The 8,451-nt window shown below is 40.6% G+C and overlaps 1 non-coding gene and 1 pseudogene across 1 annotated transcript; one reads left to right on the top strand and one right to left on the bottom strand.

The window, feature by feature from the left end:
* Positions 1–1,763: 1,763 nt before the first annotated feature.
* LOC144252122 (zinc finger protein 385B pseudogene) lies at positions 1,764–3,197 on the bottom strand (annotated as a pseudogene).
* Positions 3,198–7,185: 3,988 nt separating this feature from the next.
* On the top strand, positions 7,186–7,292 carry LOC144252209 (U6 spliceosomal RNA). The gene has a single exon (XR_013342925.1). It is a non-coding gene; the product is annotated as a U6 spliceosomal RNA (small nuclear RNA).
* The last annotated feature ends 1,159 nt before the right edge of the window (positions 7,293–8,451 follow it).

Genomic DNA, 8,451 nt, shown 5'->3' with positions numbered 1-8,451 from the left:
CAGCCTGGAGAGTTTAGCAAATTCGTCTCAAAATTGCCTAAGCAATTTGTCTAAAAATTAAAAACAAAAAACAGGCCATGATAAATATGAGGGGTTCAATTATTGTTCTTTTTACTTTCTCATCCCTCTTCCCCTATTCAGAATTTTAATTTAGTAGAGTTAAAATAATCTTATAAACAAAACAAAATTAATGCCTAAGTCTAACATTTAAGACCTCATAGTGTGGTTGATTTCCTGGTCTTTTCCTTTATAATGAAGTCTAAATAATATAAAAATAGTGTTCCCTAAGAACACAGAGTTAAAACCAGATTAAAATGAAAAATGTAAAATACTAAAAGTTTATTTTGATAATAGGAATATTTTCTACTTTTTGTTATATATGTGTATGTGTTGTGGGATGAGCATTATAGTTCTATAAAATGACAATACATCTGATTTTGTGTGTGTGTGTGTATATGTGTGTGTTTCATTAAAATGAGTGGTTATTTTTTTTCAAGTGATTTTATTTTATTTATTTTATTTTTGATGCTTTTATTGAAAAGGTACGTTTAAAAAATACACAGACATTTTACCATTTACAGATTGCAGATATAGATACTCTAAAAGAGTTCACTATTTTATTGTTTTATGATACTTCTTGCCCCTGATATCACAAATATTCTAGTCTTGTTGATACCAACTTTGAAAGGGGGGCATGGGAGCATGACCTGCAACATATTCAGTGAACAGAAAGACAAATTGTTCAATTATAAATTTTATATCTTCTGTACATTATTGCATTAGGGAGCCACAAAATTATGTAGCATCATTACAAATGAAAACAGGTTAAAAATGAAGATAATTACGTAGAAATACATGGATTCATTTTCTTCTTGCATAATGCACAGGAGGTGCCAAAATGTGCAATTTAGGAAGCTCTTTTTGTGTTTGTATATATTTGCTTAGCAACTCAAACCAGTGAGGAAGCTACAAAATAAGTTAGACAAAAATAGCAAACAGGTAGTAATTATAGCTATGTTATATGGCTTTCTATTTTGTTTAAATATCTCCAAATAAAATATGAAATAAAGAAAATACATTATCTTTTGTTCTCTTAACGAGAAATTCAAAGCTATTTTGCTTCCTAACATTTACACAGCAACTAAAGATGTTGAATTCAGACAAGAGATACAATCTAGTACTACACAGGATACAACAGTACTTGGGTCTAAAACAGTACACAATCCCTGTCGATGAGAGTACACCAAAAAGAATACGTGATCCGTTGGTAAGATGGTATTCACAAGTAAGCACTTGTGTTCTATTTTTCTTCCACACTAGAATATGCCTGGTTGGATTCCAGAGCTATTTACAGACATCTGAGGAAGATCCTAGTTTTCAAGTCTGTCAGGAAAATATTCCATATTGTTCTAAGCCAGATTATACCCATGGGAAAACAGAGACTGGTTTTCTTTTTCTTTACTTTCTGACTGTACATTTTCAAGAACCCAGATTTCTCAGATACACCAATTAAATGGAGTCGAGTTGGGGTGGGAAGAGGGAACCTGTGCTGCTCACATTCCAAAATGATTTGATCAGTCCATAAAAGCACTCTTGAATCTAGTGATTTGTTTTTCACTGAAGCTGGGGTTTCAGGTGGTAGGCTGCATTTTGTGGGTAGGTGGGATACTTACTGTAACACAAAATGCTCAAGTTGCTGAAATCCTTTTGGCTTGGCTTCTCGACTTTCCTACTGGCCTGGCTGGTCTTGGGACTTGCAGATGTCAGTATGGGGCAAACAGGATGGAGGCCGGAGTGGCACAGATGGGCCCGTGCCCTAGCCTCAGGAGAGCTGGAGGGATGGCTGGAGCCTGGAAGAGCTAGGCAGATGGCCGGGGTGGCAGTGACAGTGCAGAGGACACAGCCGCTGCTGCTGCCAGGGGTGAGGACAGGAAGGCTGGGGCCAAAGGTTTCATCATATCTTTCTGGAATGCAAGTTTTGCTGTTAAAATGCTTGGGCTCCCCTGGAGTTTGTTGTAAGGGCTGTATTTCAGCTTCAGTGGCTTCCCTGCAACTGGTCTTTATGCCTCCGGCTAGAAATGTGCTGTTTGAGTTGAATTTCTGAGTTAACATGAACATCACAGATTTCACAATGAAATGTCTTGTTCTGTAGTCCTGACCCCCTTATTGCCATTCTGCATCTTTAATCTTGATCCAGGTCTAGGATAGGACTTAATTGGACCAGCTCCATTACGAGCCTCAACCATGGTCTTGTGTTTAGATCCTGTGTTGTGTGCCTCTAGCTGTGACAGGGAGTTCACAGCCACTTTGCATAGTGAACAATAAAGCAATTTTTTGGCTTTCTCTTCTTCGGATTCAGCAACAGACCCTGGTGCTCCATTTGTGCTTTTGGTTGTCCCAGGTGGCAGGGCAGTTGTGCCAGATTTGAGGAGAAATGAGCCACTTTCAGAGCATGATGGCTGACTGAAACTATTGGCTTTCAGCTTTCCTTTATCTTCTGATTTGTCAGAGCTGTTGCCTGTGATTGGAGTGATGGAGCAGCTGGGATTAGCCTTTGCGCTGTCCTTGGAAGAAACCATTTTGGGTTTATTTTTCGTTGCCTCTAGTGCTTTGTCATTCTTGGCATGTTTACTTCTTTTGTAGTGGGCCTCGGCCTGGCTATCTGAGTTAAAGCGAAGCTGACAGACATTACAAGAAATAACTTGTTTCTTCTTTGGGGGAATGGATACTCCAAATGTGTGGTTAATGACTGCTTTTTGCACAGGATCCATTGTGTTAAAATTTGGAAAGAGCCCAACAGCCGAACTACCGTCCACTGGAAAAGACATAAATGGTTTGATATCCAGTGAAGGCTGCATCATCAGAGTAGGAGTGCGCACAAGAGCAGGAAGGGTAGTAGTATGGCATGTACTGCCTGTGCTGGTGTTGGGGCTGGGGCTGGCCAGCAGTGTCCTCGAGCTCTGGGCTGGAAGCCGGGGCTGCCCATTGCTCAGCTGCTTCACTCGTTTGCGATGGGATTTGCCATTGTAATGGACCTGGGCCTGGGCTGCAGAGTTCAGCTGGATGTTGCACACCTCACAGAAGGAGAACAGAATTTTCTTTTTCTCTTTACTTAACTGGTCCTCAGGCCTGTCGGTCTTAATGCCCCTTTCTTCAAAGCCCCGTAGAAAAGCTGCCATATTCATAATTCCATCTTCAAGATGATACTTCATACATTGGGTTGTGTTCTAAAACCCCTTTTTTAAGTCGGTTGATGGGAAATTGTGCATATTTTCTTATAGATTTAGAAAAACAAATTGCTTTTAGGTTTCCAGATCAGCCCATAAACATCAATTTAATCTTCGATGAACTTGAAACGTAGACCATCCCGGCGCGCCGGCAGCAGGCGCGTAGGGCAGTGGCTCCTCCAGCCTGGAATTTTTTGCTAGCGCTCTGGCGGTTGCCGCGGTCCCGCCAGGGCTGCACTGAAGCTCCGCGCAGACGCTCTCCCGCGATCTGCTGCACCCCCGGACGGTGGCTACCATGACAGCGGCGGCGGCGGTGGCGACGGCGACAGCTGGGCGCAGTGCGGCCCCGGAACTGTCCAGCTCTTTCGGGCGTGGGGCTCAGACGCCCGGCCGCGGCCCCGGCGCTGAGCGCCTGCGCGCCCGGCCTTGCCCAGGTGAGTCGCGTGTGCCCGGAGCCCGCCGGGCTCGCCCTGCCCGCACCAGCCGCCCGCCGGGCTCCCTCGTCTGGCCTAGGACCCCCCGGGTTTAGACGCTCCAATGCCACTCCTGCGCGCCGATGGTGGTGAAGGTTGACCAAGGAGAGACTTGCAAGGCACACACACTAAAGCGATGAGGCGGGACTGGTTGACACTGCAGAGCCTTCCGCAGCAGCGCTGCCTTAAATCCCACCTTGCCAGGCGCGCGCGCACAGCTAGGGAGAGCAGGCGCCAGCCGACCAGGGGTCCCACCCGGGGCGCAGCAGTTCAGGTCCTTGAAGAAATGCTTGGAGATGACAGAGGTCCCCAAACCCGGATGCCAAGCCGCGCAGAAGGGCGGATGTTTCATGTATTAGGCAAACCAGAGTGAAACTCTCTTCTTGGAGATGGGCAGACCAACTATTTGTTTTTTCTCTTTGACCAGCTCTCTGCTCGCTGACCACACGGAGCAGCCTGGGCGTTTTGGGCTGAGCCGGGAAGGCCCGAAGAGCCGAGGCATCGTAGCCTTGCTTGGACCTGAAACCCTCGTGGGCGGGGAGAGGGCTCATTTCCTCAAGTGATTTTAAATGACCAGTTATTTGAGTCTTTGAGAATTTACCCAAAGAAAAACTTCAAATTTAACTTGACAGTTCTTTCAAATTTCTGAGCAGAGAAAAAGGGGAACAGCTGGAGCTAAGAGAGAGGCCGCCCCAAAGGTGAAGAGAATTTGGGAGAAGAACAAGTGATAAACCATTGTCTAGGGTCCTCTGCTACCATCTGGCTTCTTGGCAATCTCTCTCCCTTCTCCTGACTACTTACCTGCTTCTGCTTCTGACTTCCCTTAGACTCCAGCCAAACCTACTGCCTAGATCTGAAGTCTGCTAATGGCTTGGTTGGGAAAAGAGCCAATAATAAGTTAGAAATGAATGAAATCTATCATTTGAAACTCTCTTTGAGTCCAAGAACTAAATCTACATCATAGGCTTGTGATATGATGGGAAAATAGCCTCTATTAGTTGTTGTTATTATTACTATTATTATTTTCTCTTGGATGAGTATGGTTGAGGTTAAGGAGCTGCCTAATTTTAAAATTATTTTATTAATTATGTTTAATAAGTTTATGAAAATTAAATTAAATTTTAAATTAAAACTAATTTTATCATAATTGATAATCTGAGAAATAAATACTTCAAATCCAAAATCAGGATTACTTTAATAAATTTAAATAACACAGGAGAGACCAATTGATTACACAGTTCTGAAACTGTAGCAAGACTTCTCTTGGAATATTAATGGTGATCATATTCTATTTTTCTAAGCAAAGACTGGGTTTTGACATATTCAAAACCACATATAAAACCACATTCTGGTTTTCTCCCCTTCAACTCCATCTCTTGTTTCTCTATCCCTTTTCCCTTTTAAAATTTCCAGTGAATGAAAATTCTACTCAACAAATATTGTTTTTTTTAATAACTAAAGTGTCCCGATTTCTAAGCTAAGAACTGAATTTCAAACAATTATATAACCTTCATTCTCTAAAAATAACTCTGTGTGTGTGTGTGTGTGTGTGTGTGTGTGTGTGTAAGAACATTTTTGAACACTGGCTATTCCTGCCAAGAAAACTGAAATACACTGGCTTCTAGGTATAGCCACTTTCTCAGCAGAAGACACACAATCTTCGGTTAGGTGTGAATTATTCAGAACAGCACCACCTCCCCAAACTCCTGTTAGACTGCTTCTCAAAAGAATTAAAATGTGATATACTTTTGCACATTAGTTTTTTTACAAACCTGACGGGAAAAATATCTGGACTTTGTGCCAGAAAAGGAAAAATGAAGTTAATGTCTGTTTAAGTTGTTGAAGACACATGCTTTACTTAGATTTTTTTAAAACAGGATTTAATATATTTTGAATGTACTACAACTCTATTCTGCAGGCTCTCCATAGGGTACTGTTATTGTTCAATATGTGTTAATTATAGTACTTGTTCTTGTTCTCTAAAATGGAAAATTCTACCATTATCTATGTTATCTCCTTTTCCAGATTTCCCCTCAGCAGCATGACATAAAGTAACAAGAGTAGGAGAGTAAGACTGGTTTGAACCAGCTAATCCAGACTTTCCCATGAACTCATAATGTTTAATATGACCAATAAGCTGACTGCATTCAAATTTAGCCAATACATATAAATTTACTAGGGAAAACAAGACAATTTAAATAAAATGGTTCTTAGTATTTGGCAATATCCAAATTAATGCTGCAACATTAATTAAAAATTAATTCTTCCTTAATTTTTTTAAAAAAGGAAGAGGGCAGAATGGAGTTTTAAAGCAGAGTTCAAATACTCAGAGGAAGAAAAGTATGATGAAAGAAACACAATAGGGTTGGGAATGTGGCTCAGGCGGTAGCGCGCTCGTCTAGCATGCGTGTGGCCCGAGTTCGATCCTCAGCACCACATACCAACAAAGATGTTGTGTCCGCCGAGAACTAAAAAATAAATATTAAAAATTCTCTCTCTCTCTCTCTCTCCTCTCTCACTCTCTCTTTAAAAAAAAAAGAAAGAAAGAAACACAATATTGCTGACACAAAATGTAATAACAATTATTTTATAGTTAATATTTATTGAACATGTACTACGAAGAGCATTTCATGTGTTTTAATTCAAACTTTACAATGTCCCCATAAGGTAAATTCGATCTTTATTGGACATCTAAGGATACTACCACATAGCCATAGATACCAGAAGGCAGGGGCCAGGTTATGTAGGACCTTGAGAATTGTGTTGAGGAGTTGGTCTTTATCTAAGGTAACCAGCTGAAGAGTTTTTAGTAAGGTGTCAAATTTTAATATATGTCATTTGATTTTGTGTGTAGAAAACAGCAAATCCAGAGCTACTCTATGAAATAAACAGTATTATTGTTCTTATTTTGCAGAAACAGAAACTGAGGCAAAAAAAAAAACAAACAAACAAGTGACTTACCAGTGTTATACAAGTTGTGACATAGCTGGATTCCTACCCAGGCTGAGCCTACCATCCACAGCTATATTTTTACTTCTTCACCTATGATGGGAGTTTTATCCTGATAAAATCATCTTAAATTGAAAACATCATAAGTCAGAAATGTATGAATATACCTAACCTACTGAACATCCTAGCTTAGCAACAGGGTACACTGTAGAGACATGGTTGTGTGTCCTCTTAGTAGCACGAGGCTCAACTGAAGCTGACCAGGAGCAGCAGTTCACAGCCACTACCCAACATGGAGAGAGACTATCCTATGGCTATTCCTCACCTGGGAAAAGACTAAAATGCAAAATTTGAAGTATGGTGCTTACTGAATGTGTAGCACTCTTGCTTGTACCATCATAAAGTCAAAAAAGTTTAAGATGAAACATTGTTAAGTCAAGAATCATCTGTACTACAAATGAGCATGGGGAACTGGAGTAGGGTAGTAACAGTAATAATAAAGACACATGGAAGGATTTGGTAAGATATTGAGACTTGTGCCCACTTCGGCGGCATATACACTAAAATTGGAGTCACACAGAGAAGATTAGCACAGCCCAAGTGCAAGAATGACATGTGAATTTGTGAAACATTCCATGTTTTTTAAAAATTTATTGAGATCTGGTGATGTATTAAGCATAGTGAGCGAGAAGGCCGGAATTGTAAGTGATGATATGCTTATGTCTTAAGCAAAATGAGAATTTAGCTGTTGAGTGGGAGATCATGGTCACAGAAGCAGGTTTTAGGTAAGGAGATTAAGAGTTCAATCTTAAATTAACCAAGTTTGAGGAGTTTCTGAGACAACTAACAGGTTATTTAAGATGTAAATGTGGCTGGGTATGGTGGCACATACATGTAATCCTAGCATCTCAGGAGGCTGAGGCAGTAGGATCACGAGTTCAATTCAGCAAGTTCAACTTAGCAAGGTACTAAATAACTGAGCAAGACCCTGTATCTAAATAAAATATAAAAAATGGCTGGGTATGTGGCTCAGTGGTAAAGAAACCCAGGGTTCAAGTCTGTTACAAAAAAAAAAAAAAAGACGAAGACAAAAAAGTAAATCTTAAGGGTTCCTGATAACCTTTAAAAAGAATGTTACATTTTGTCCTCTTGGATGCCATATTTCATACCATTCCTTCCTTTTTACTACCATCTGTGATTGTTTTATTCCATCTCCTGCCAGAATGTAAGCCTATTATGATAGATTTTTTGTTTGACCACTAGATTCCCAACATTTGTCATACATAAATTGTCCAATGAATGAATAAAAGACAGCCTTGGAGAATCATATCACAAAATTTTTTGATAAAGCGGAATTCAAGTTCTCCTTATTCATGTGTCCAGTGTGAATAAAAGCACTGTCATAAGGCAATCCATTTGAGGAGCAGGTGGCTTACTAGGGATTGAACCTAGAGGCTCTTAACCACTGGGCCAGCACTTTTTATTTTGAGATAGTGTCTTACTGAGTTAGAGTCTCACTAAGTTGCTGAGTTGACTTTGAACTCACAATCCTCCTGTCTCAGCTTCCAGATCCACTGGGATTACAGGTGTGAGCCACCACACCCAGCTCCATTTTTATTTTACAGCTTAGGAAACTTTTTTGATATTTATTTTTTAGTTATAGGTGTACACAATGTCTTTATTTTACTTTATGTGGTGCTGAGGATGGAACCCAGAGCCTCACACATGCCAGGCAAGCTCTTTACCTCTGAGCCACAACCCCAGCCCCAGGAAACTCATTTTTAAGTAATTTGGAAAACATG

This window comes from Urocitellus parryii, unplaced genomic scaffold, assembly GCF_045843805.1.
Source record: "Urocitellus parryii isolate mUroPar1 unplaced genomic scaffold, mUroPar1.hap1 Scaffold_37, whole genome shotgun sequence".
Taxonomy (NCBI): Eukaryota; Metazoa; Chordata; class Mammalia; order Rodentia; family Sciuridae; genus Urocitellus; species Urocitellus parryii.
Note: the sequence above shows the minus strand (reverse complement) of the source record. Positions and strands in the feature narration are given on the sequence as shown.